General features: G+C 56.7%; 1 protein-coding gene across 15 annotated transcripts in view; it reads left to right on the top strand.

Annotated features, from left to right (window-relative positions):
* The first annotated feature begins 387 nt into the window (after positions 1-387).
* EPB41L1 (erythrocyte membrane protein band 4.1 like 1) overlaps positions 388-10,346 on the top strand; it is a 69,289-nt gene continuing 59,330 nt past the window's right edge. For 12 of the 15 annotated variants that reach the window (XM_054845784.1, XM_054845782.1, XM_054845785.1 and 9 more), the window contains exons 1-2: positions 388-426; positions 9,686-9,735. The gene's annotated coding sequence lies outside the window, so the exon portion shown is untranslated. The remainder of the gene's footprint in view (positions 427-9,685; positions 9,736-10,346) is intronic. The other 3 variants (XM_054845777.1, XM_054845778.1, XM_054845791.1) reach the window with 2 other exon arrangements.

Here is a 10,346-nt window from a genome sequence, read left to right as displayed (position 1 = left end):
ACGCACGACATGCGTGAAAACAACCGCGAATGCCCACCGTGCCAATCGGGAACGAACCAGAACCGAGAAGCCGATCCCCACCCGGGCACTACCCGCAGCTGGCGGTGGCACGGAACTCCCGCAACCCACGGCGCTGCCCGTGGGCGGCTCCCACGCAGCGCGGGGCGGGGCGGACCGCGGCGCTGCGGAGGGGGAGCGGCCGCTCCCCCTCCGCAGCGCCGCGGTCCGCCCCGCCCCGCGCTGCGCTGCGCTCCCGCCGCACGGCGGGCAGGCAGGCAGCAGGCAGGCAGGCAGGCAGCAGGCAGGGCGGGCAGCGGCGTCGGCGTCGGCTGCGGCGTGGGGCCGCGCCCGGGAGGCGGCGGCGGTGGAGGAGGAGGAGGAGGAGGAGGAGGAGGAGGAGGAGGAGGAGGAACGGGCTGAGCCGAGGTGAGCGCCCGGGCGAACCGGGGGATGGGGGGTGTTGCGGGGTCGGAGAGCGCCGGCAGCCTGAGATGTGCTGCCTGCAAAGGAAAGGCAGGCAGGGCTGCAGGCAGGGTTGCAGGCAGGCGCAGCTCCGCCGTTGGGAAAGGTTTTTCCGAGCCGGGCCTCTCCTTCTCGGCAGCGGTGGGAGGGAAGGAGGGAAGGGCGGGCAGCGCATCTCTCGTCGTGTCCTGCCTCCCTGCCCGCCGTGCGTGGCGGGATGCTGAGGTCGGGGCGCGGCTCCCCACGGGGGTCCAGCCGGGCACGGGTGGGGGTGTGTGTGTGGACCGCGCTTCCCACCCGCGAAGGAGCAAAGCGGGGTCGGATCCCGCCCTTACGCCGGGATGAGCCAGCCCCAGGGAGCCGTAGCACCGAGCTGTGTGTTGCCGTAATAGCGTTGAACTGCCGGGCTGTGATTTCAGGGAGAGGATTTACATTAGAGGGAGAATGTGGAGAGAGCCAGGAACAACTTGGAATGGGTCCTCGCATATTTCTGTGGTTATTTTTGGAGTATCGTCATATGGCGGGAGGTGGGCTCTGGAGGTATCCTTGAGCTCAGCATTTTCTACATAGACTGGTTACTCGGGAGATTGTAGTAGAGGACCTGCACGGCCCTTTTCTCTATCGGTGGTTTCTGTATAAAACACTATTTCTCTTGCTGTTTCCGCAGCAGTATTGTTTCCCTCCGGCATGCCCAGCCTTCATCGTGTTATGGTGGGGACCCTTCTGTGGACAAACAATGGTCTGGGTACGCGTGGTTGAGTATTCACAGTGTGTTGCAGGAGCAGGCGATGGAGAAGCTGTGTTTGATTCAGCTGTAGATGGTGTGAGGTGACTCCTGATCAGCCCCCTCTCCACTGCTGTGGATGAGGTGTGGCATCCCCAGAGAGACCAGCCCATGCATCAGCCTCCTTCCCGCACTCAACTGTCACTTCCCCTCCTGCTTTCTCATGCCAGGCTTGACCAAAGCGATGTTGGTTCCAAACAACTTGAGGCATAGGAGGGACATTGTTACTGAGGTCCGCTCTGTGGGGCTGCCTTGCAGATCTCCGCATCCTTTGCGGCCCACTGGAGGACTCGGCATGTGTCAGATGCCTTTGACCGTGGCTGCGCAGGCTGGAGAGCTGTTCTGGTGGCCTTCAGCTGCATGCCCTTGTTGCTGTCGAGCAAGTTTGGAGCTGAGGGAAGGCTGTGTTTGGGCAACGATCCTTGCAAGAAGGGAATTACTCTTTAATTATATTTTTTCAGAGTCTGGTTTGGTAGGCATGGAGCCTGTCTGTGGAGGTCTCCCCAGGGTGCTCAGAGCCATGTTGTTGATTGGGACCCCGGTCTCTACTGCGTGCAGAGATGCAGGGCATGTTCTGGAAGCTGTGGCAGACCCTGGCTGATACAGCATGTGGCAGGTCCTCAAGCACCCTCTTTCCCCCAGAGCATTCCCAGGGGTAACCACGGTGTCTGGTGTCATAGGACCATGATGTATCTGTCCCTTGGGGGTTGCGAGCTGCCTCCCTGCTGGGAGCGGAGTATTCAGTCTCCTCTTCCATCCTTGTGCTGTGTTGATTGCTTTAGCCATGACGTCAGATGGTGATGCAGTCATTAAACCAGACATCACTGTAAACAGCAGAGCCCTGGGTTGGGCTGCCGGGGTACAGGGGGTCTCAGAGGGTGTGATGCAGCTCTGGGTTAGCTGCAGAGCCCGTGTTTGTGCTGATGGTAGGCTGGCTAAAATGTGTTGTGATGTCTTCTTCCCCTGCTGTTTTGGTTACTTGTTGATCTTGCATCTAGAACTATCCAGAATTTTTATATTTACCAATTTTTGAGAAATCAGCATTTTTGCAAAACTCTCAGGGAAGATGTTTTGTTTTGGAGGAAGCTTCTAAAAAAGGTTTTTGAAGTCCAGTGTTGTATTTCTGGTCAAAAAGTATGAGTGTAGAAGACAGCCTATGTTCCTTGTGTGTGGAGGGTGAAGGTGTTGGTTCTTTCCTGTCCAGTGCTGTCACGGAGCTTGCTGGGCCCTCCGTTCCTGGGCTGCTGCCGTGGTTGCCGTGCGGTTTATGGGTGGCCAGGAGGGGTGGCTGGGTCAGCTGAAAAAATCACTGCACTGTATACAGAATGGGGAAAGTCTTAAAAATCAATTTTCTTCCCCTAGGCAGTTGAGCTCCCTGTTAAGCTCTGGGTGATGACCCTGGTCCTGGTGAGGAGCTGGATCTCTCATTGATTTACAGAATAATCTTTCACACTTTCTGGTGGTGGCACCGAGCCCCTGTCCCGTATACAGCTCGTGTCACTCGCTGTGCCTGCGTTCCTCATTGCTCTAGCACTGCTGATGACTTCTGTGTTACTAGAGGAGGTTTTCAGAGACAGACCGACCAGTCAGATGCCTGATTAATTTTTTCCCTAAAAAAAAAAATAAAATAAATCTTTCCCATAGCTAATTAGGATTTCTAAATTAGGAAGTCACAGGGAATGACCTGTTGGTTAAAGGGCAGGGGGTGGGCTTGGCTGTTCCCAGGCTCGCTCCGGGTTTCCTGCCCAGTCTCGCAGACATCACTTGAGTGTCCTTTGCCTTAATTTTATTCGGCTGTGGACTGAGGACATTTCCCTGCCGCCTCGGGCACAATGCTTCCTCAGTGACAGCTGGGATACCAATGGGGAAGCAAGCGTGTGCGAGGAGATGGGCTGAGCATGGGCTTAAGCTTTGTGGCAGATCAGCGTGGGCGTCTGTAAGGCCTGTGTTTAGCTATATAGTAGACTTTCATGTGGTGCCTGTCACTTGGAGGTCTGAGCCGAGTCTGAAGCTCTGTTTTAAGCATAGATACAAAAGAAATGCGAAACGGCGGAGGTTCCGGAGTCCCTGGTTGCTGGAAGCTCCTGTGCAGGAAGACTCGTGCAGCTACAAATACACGACTCTCATACAGCACCTAAAAATGTGCTTGCGCTGAGGCTGTGACAGCGACGGCTGCGTGGCTTATTGTCCTCATTAGAGCAGTCGGGTGGCTCTGAGTCAGCAGGTTTGGAATTGTCCCAGGCGGGGCGATTGTGCCAGGGAGACCTGTGAGGTTCTGTGGTGCCGGGTGGGGGGGCTGGCCCTGGCTGTCTCCTTCAGCGCGGGGAGCGAGCACAGACTCGCGCTCGCTGTTGGCTCATGCTGTCACTTGAGCCTGGAAGGAGTTGTATGTTATTTGTGGGAGCTGGGGGACAGTCTCTCTTGGGAGCTCCTTTCCAGCACCTGCCCTGTGCCATTTGGGTCCATAAAGTTGAGCGTCGCTACTGCCAGCTTGCCGAGGGGACCAGCCTTTCTCATGCACATCACCTTGTCTGGATTGCAGGAGATGGGAAGCGTGGTGGGAGGACATGTTTGTCCTTTGATGGGGACATGTTGCAGTATTTCCTTGTGACTGCAGATCCATCGTTCCTCTCCTCCCAGCCCTTGGGTGGAAGCCTGTGGGTTGTCCAGGACCTAAGTGTACCTTAAAGGGAAGAGGAGGAGATCTGGGCAACCACACCTTCCACTGTGGAAGCACAGCTGCTTTCTGCAGCAGCTCTCCCGTCGCACAGCGTGCTCCCGGTGCAGAACAGGACGTTGAGCCCAGGCTCCCTGGATGTCCCTTGTCTTGGCTGATAGTTGCTTCCTCTGCCCTGCCTTGCTTCAAGGAGGTGAACTGTTTGGGGGTGCGTGGAGGCATCTGTACCAAGAGCCGTTGGGCTGAGCTTTTGTACAACTGGGACGGGAGCCAAGGCTTGCTCTCCTTGCGCTAGATGGGGAGCTGTGGGACTGTGTGGAAAGGGGCGGTCATCCCAGAGCCCTTGGTGGGTGATTTGGTACAAGTACTCCATGTCTGCTTGTCCCAATACACAGCTGAGGGTGCTCTGAATTGAAGCTGAGAATGAGTGCCCTGCCTAGACTGTGTCTGCATGCCCATGTGCGTGCTCATGCACACTCCCAGGTTTGCTGTCTGGGAGGATGGGAGTAGCGAAGAGATCCTTAAAGTCTGATGATAATGCTCTGGAAGAGGAATTTCTTTCCATCTTCTGCTGATGGTCTGTCTTTTGCCCTCCGGAGGGCAATACTAGCTCCCCGGGGGGCTTAGCGGTGCCCCAGGCTGGGTCTGCCCTGTGCAGCAGCTGCTGTGTGCGGGAGCAGCCGGGTCTGGGTAAGCAGCATCCCAGGTCCGGTGTGATCACAGCACGGAGAGGAGACTGGGCTGGCCCTATTGTGCTCAGAACATGAGACAAATGAGGCTGAAGCTGCAAATCTGCAGTTGCCAGCAGGTCAGCAGTTTTACTCGGGCACTTGGCCTCTTTGCGGAGATGAAATGTGGTAGCAGTTTAGTATCTGCTCCGTCCCCCTTTCAGAAACCAGCCCTCTGCCCACCTGCTGTAACTGGACCCTGCAGCCATCCCACTGGGCTTTGCCATCCCTCACCCCTTCTCGGTCCCAAAGACTGATGCTCCTTTGCAAGGTGTTGGCAATGAGGTGGAGACCAGGGCCAGGTGCTGTGCTACTGTAAAAGGCATCCTGTGTTTGAGGCGATGCTGAATGAGGATTCACAGCGCAGCCCTGCTGCCAGGTTCCACCCACCGGCTCCTTCCTCCCTCTGCTCCTACTAACCCACTGCCGGGGTCCCGCTCGCTGCCTGGCAGCAGAGTGGAGATGTGTGCTGGCTGGTATCCTTCCCCCAGCATCAGATGGAGAGGAAAACACAGGGTGGAGTCATCTCTCGCACAAAGGAAACGTTGAGGTATCGTTTCTGCCTTCCGTGGATTTTTTAGGTGGCTGGGGAGAGATTAAACAGGATCTTAACGCATTCACAGCCCCCTTCCCACCTCATTTTCCTGTGAATCTGTTGCTGTCATGGTATCTTTCAGAAGCTATTTTTAGCTTTGCCTTTTCTTTTTTTTCCCCTCTCCTCGTATCAGGCTTTTGAAGGGAAACACGTTTCTATGGGAGAACAGAATGAGCCATTTCACGAGACATTTTGTTATGGGCAGAAGGGCCGGGAAATCTGATTGTGCGTTTGAAATGACACATTCCCCTTTGTAATCAGCTAATCGTACTTGCTGGGGTGAGTGCCAGCAGAAGGCCATCCTGGCCGGGCAGAGGCAGGCAGGCGCGTACCCTGGCAGGCTGCGGGGCGGAAGGCGGGGGGATGGACCAGCCTTTCGCATCCTCCTCCTGCCCATCCACACGGGACCGTCACCCAGGTGGCCACGCGTGAAAGGCTGCAGTGCTGGAAGCAGTACCCCTGTGCATGAGAGAAGGAATTAAGTGTTCTAATTAGGTGCAGTATTGATCTGGCAGTGTTTCTGCTGGCAGGAGTTCCTGCTGAGCATGGGATGGCACGGCACCTGACAAAGCTTTGAGTCTCTGCTTTGCCGGTGATGAGAGGGACGTGGCAAAGGTCTCAAGGTGGGAGAGTGGTGCTGTGTTAAGGCCTAAGGGGTGGTCATGCAGCTGGGTCTGCTGCTTGCTGTGGGAAGGTGCGATTTTTGACAAGGATACAAACCCAACATCGATGGTGAACTTTGGGGTGGGAAGCTTCCAGCCTGAATTCTCACCGGTGTGGCCTTTTAGGAGATTTCCTGCAAGTCCTGATAGATGAAGGTCCTGCAGAGTGAACTGGCCAGATCAAAGGAAGCCTCCTCTGAGGTCTGATCGGGCTCTGGGTACGTGAGGCAGGAGCCATTACCTCTGCAAATTCACTGGGGTTCTTCTGCAGGCAACCAAAAAACGCTTTCTGGTAGTACGGCATGTGTAAATCCCTGTTGGTCACCTTTGTCTCACGTGCGATACACCTGTAAGAAATGCACCTGGCTCTAGGGTGACTGTTGGAAGCACAACGGGACATAGAGAAAATGCAGCTATCTGTGCTGCGTTTTGGTGGCAACTTGCACGGTTGCTGTAAGCCCACCTGGCCACTTCTGTGCTGCTGCAAGAGCTGTGGAGCTCAGGGCCAGCCCGGCACGGTGCTGCTGGCTGCGGCAGCCCGGCGTGTGTAGGCAGCGCAACCTGCAAGGCCCATGGTGGTGTGGTCCATGGTCATCTCCAGCTGAGTGCTGGCTGGGCTCTTCCTTCTTGGCTTGCCAGAGCTGATGTGATCCCAGCGCAGGGCGGAGCCGTGCACAACAGGACCTCTCTCTAAGGTGCCCTGAGGCTGCCGTGCTGCCCTGCCCTGCCTATGTTCCTGTTCTGGTGGACATGTGAAGGGGACAGTGTGAATCCTTGTCCCCTTTCCTTGCCCTTTGTTGGACCCATCAGCATTTTTGCAACTTGCTGGCCTAGATTCAAGTGAGCTGGGCTCAGCATACGGCTCCCTCCTGACCGCAGCCAGCGGTTGAGCCTGCCAGCGGTGCTGGTTGGGATCTGCCCCTTGCACGGCCCGGAGCCTTTGTCTGGCTGCCGTTGGTGTCCCAGCGCCTGCTTCCACAGCTGGCACTCGAGCTCACCCCATCAGGGTCAGGCTGGATGACTGTGATGACGATGTTGTGACAATGTGGGTCACTGTAGGATGGTTTCTAGCCCAGGGCACTGTCTGCGGCTGCGATGGTGTATGCACCGGCCAGGTGCTGGGGAGAGCTGCATGGCAGGAGAGCGTGATGCAATTTAGCATGGATTTTTGCTAGCAGGAGTGTTACCGGGAGCTGCTTGTTTGCAGGCAGAAGTGAGCAGGGCTGGGGGAGGGTCTAGCTCTCACTGCCTGTATACTCAGAACACTTCATTAATATGATACTAATTGATGCAGTAACTCAGATCCCAAAATGTCTATAGCTCAGAGCCTGCTGCTGTGCAGCCAGCCCCGGTGAATGCTGCTTCATGCAGCAGAAGATAGGAAGGAGGGACAGTCGGTGTCTGATGGAAAGCGCAGGGGCTTTGTTTGACAGCACTAACACAGCCAGGTTGGGGAGCGCTGAGTGCCACTGCCCTGCCTTTGGTGACTGCATCCTCCGTGCTCCCTTGCAGGAGGAACACGGTGCAGCCCTGGTGAGCCCCAGGTGCCGGGGCTGCTGGCGCAGAACCCCTTCTTCTGGGTCTATCAAAAGCTGGCTGCTCTCATCCTGTCTCCCTGCCTGTCTCCCTGCCTGTCTCCCTGCCTGTCTCCCTGCCTGTCTCCCTGTGCATCTCTTGACTCGCCCCTGAGCTGGGATGGAAGGAAGCTGAGTGTATGAACCCAGGAGCAGCACGGGGCCCCCATAAAAATCACAGGAGCAGGACCACAGAGGCTGTGCCAAAGAGGGGACAGAGCCCCACAGATCCCCGCGGCTTTGTGCGACCGTCTGTGGGTGGGAGCAGGAACCACTGTGTTGGAGTCCGTTCCCCGGACCAGCTTGGCCCGTTGGGGCAGCCGTGTGTCCTGCTGCTGGGAGAGGGCAGAGCTCGTCTCCTGATGGGGCTCTTTTTCTCCCTTGGGCTTGGCATCTGCATGAGAAGAGGAGGGAGAGGTCTGTCGGGGGCTCCGGGATCGAGGGGTGTAGTGTGTAGGTAATGGCATGGGCAGCAGCCTCCACATGCCAGTGGCATCCCTTGGTCCGTGGGCAGCGCGGGACCTCTGTGCGTCATCGCGAGTGGGTTGGGAGAATGCAGTTTCCAGGTCTGGGAGAGCAGTGAGCTGTACACCGGGCGTGCGTTCAGCTCCCGTGCTGGGCACTGGTGTGGAGGTGTTCAGGCCCTGTGACATAGACCCCAGGGTGCCTGTGGGTGGGGGGACCTGGGGGCGCGGGTGCAGCCAGCACTGGTGCCGGCTGGCCGGGTTCAGGGGTGCCCCACGTTGCATCCCAGCCCCGCTCCCCACACAGTGAGGCAGCTGAGTGAGTAAAACCAGTCTATGTGGTGGCTGCGAAGGAATCTGTCCCTGGTGGCAGGGGTGCATGAGAGTGTGCCCAGTGCCAGCGTACGATGACATCCTGCTCGTGCTTCCCCTCGTGCGACAGCACCAGAGAGCTGGGACAGGACCACACGCACGGTGGTGGCTGTAGCTCCCTCCTCTTTCCATATCTGTCATGCAAATCATTTGGGGGTGCAATTTCTCCCTGCTGAAAGGTGATTTTGTTTCCTTGGAGGTGCCAAAGCTCCCGGCATTATTGCATCAGGTTTTCTGCCTGGGGGGCAGCAGCAGGTCCTGTCCTTGTCCAGGAGGAAATGGCCGGAGCCCCATGCAGTAGCTGCCCAGCCACGGATCAGTGATTGTGTGTCACCGTGCTGCTTGGGGACTCTGTCCAAATGGAAAGTGGAACAGCTTTTGTGCCCCAAGCAAGCTCCTGGGGAAGATGCTGTGGATTGGAGTCGCTCAGGGCGAGCTGTGTCGGGCTACGCACAACCAACGTTTGCTTCCGGAGAGTGAAAGGTTTTTGCTGAATCCATGGGAGGGGTGGGTGCTTTGCGCAGGAGGGCCATCCTGCCTGCTTTGCTTTTGTGCTTTATGGGAGGATGGTCCTTGCCTGTTGAAGGTATGTTTGAAAATTAACCCTTGGAAAAGCCGAAGGTATCCTTGCTGTGAGACTGGCCTTTCTCTGTGTCACTGTAGTGCCTGCTGGGCAGTCTTTCCTCCCCCGTTAGATGTAGTTGTCATCTAAAAAGCAGCCCTGAAAATGCTGTGGCAGGATTTGGGCTGTTCCTAATAAAACTGCTGATTTTACTCCTGGTGTGCCAGAGCTGCTGGTCACTCCATGGATGAGTGAGCGAGGCTGGCTCCCGTGGGTCCTGCACCACTGACCTGCATCATTACCCGGGGTAAAAGTCCTGCCGACCAGATGTTGCCCTCAGTGTTACCGCGGAGGCTGCGCCGGTGAGCCGGAGGGGCGAGTGACAATGGGGTGGCACAGATGGCCCTGAAAGGAGAACTTGGGTAGCGCCCGGTGGCGCGAGCCAGGAGGGTATCTGTTTTACTTCTCGGAGGTGTGTTGGTTCTGCGGCACTGCCTGTAGTAAATGTTTGCTTTTATCACTCAAACAAGCAGAGCTGGCTCACAGCGTGTGCGGCAGGCAGGCTGACTGCGTGAGAAGATGCTGTTTTCACATCAGTCTTTTTGAGAGTAAAGTGGCATCTAACGTAATCTGGAGCTTACGTTCTCCAGCAAGCAGATTTGTGTGGAGTCTAAACGCAGCGCTCGAGCCGTGCGGGCACCATCTTGTGATGTAGTGCCTGGCTAACGTCCGTGCGCTTGCCATCGTCTCCAGGAAGGGCTTTTTTTCCTTCTTTCTTTAACGAAATCTGATTTCTTCTTTGCAGGTTCTGAACTGTGCCCGAGCAGCGCGCTGAGAGGAGCCCCTGGAAGCAGAGTGAGTTTATCCTCAAAGCTTTTATTCTCCTTTCCAGATCCCACAAAAGGCTGAGTGGGTTTTGTAGCGTAGAAGGGGTTGCTCAGCACGGAGCCAGTGCTGCGGGGAGGCTCATCTGCCAGAAACCCCAGCAGGACTGCAAATCTGGCCTGCTACCACCAAAGCACAAAACTGCTGGGCTTGGCCTTGTTCTGGCTTTCTTTATGTGTTGGGATTTTTTTCCTGGTTTAGTTAGGAGTTGGGCAACAGCCCCTTTGCCAACAGAAGGGCTCCCACCGGCTGCTCGAGCCGTTGCCCACTGATGGAACGACTTTGGGACGTCACGCTTAATGCTGGATTTCCATGCTCTTTTTTGTGTGGAGGATTTGAAGGCAGCAGCGTGTTTGCAAACCAGCCGTTGTGTTTTGTTGGGTGTGGATCTGAGCCTGGGGGGGTGTGTAAGGGGGCACGGCCGGCCTGAGGCACATCCTGGGGAGGCTGGCATCCCTGGGCACCCGGGAGCGGAGGATGGCAGAGGACAGCAATAGGTCTGAGCTGCAGAATTAAATTGCTGGGATGCCTGAAAGAGTCGAGGGCTTGTGGCCCAGGTCTTCTCGGAGACCCCTGGGGTC

The sequence above is a fragment of the Grus americana genome, chromosome 17 (assembly GCF_028858705.1).
Source record: "Grus americana isolate bGruAme1 chromosome 17, bGruAme1.mat, whole genome shotgun sequence".
Lineage (NCBI taxonomy): Eukaryota > Metazoa > Chordata > Aves > Gruiformes > Gruidae > Grus > Grus americana.
The sequence above is the reverse complement of the archived record's forward strand: the minus strand, read 5'-3'. Positions and strand labels throughout refer to the sequence as shown.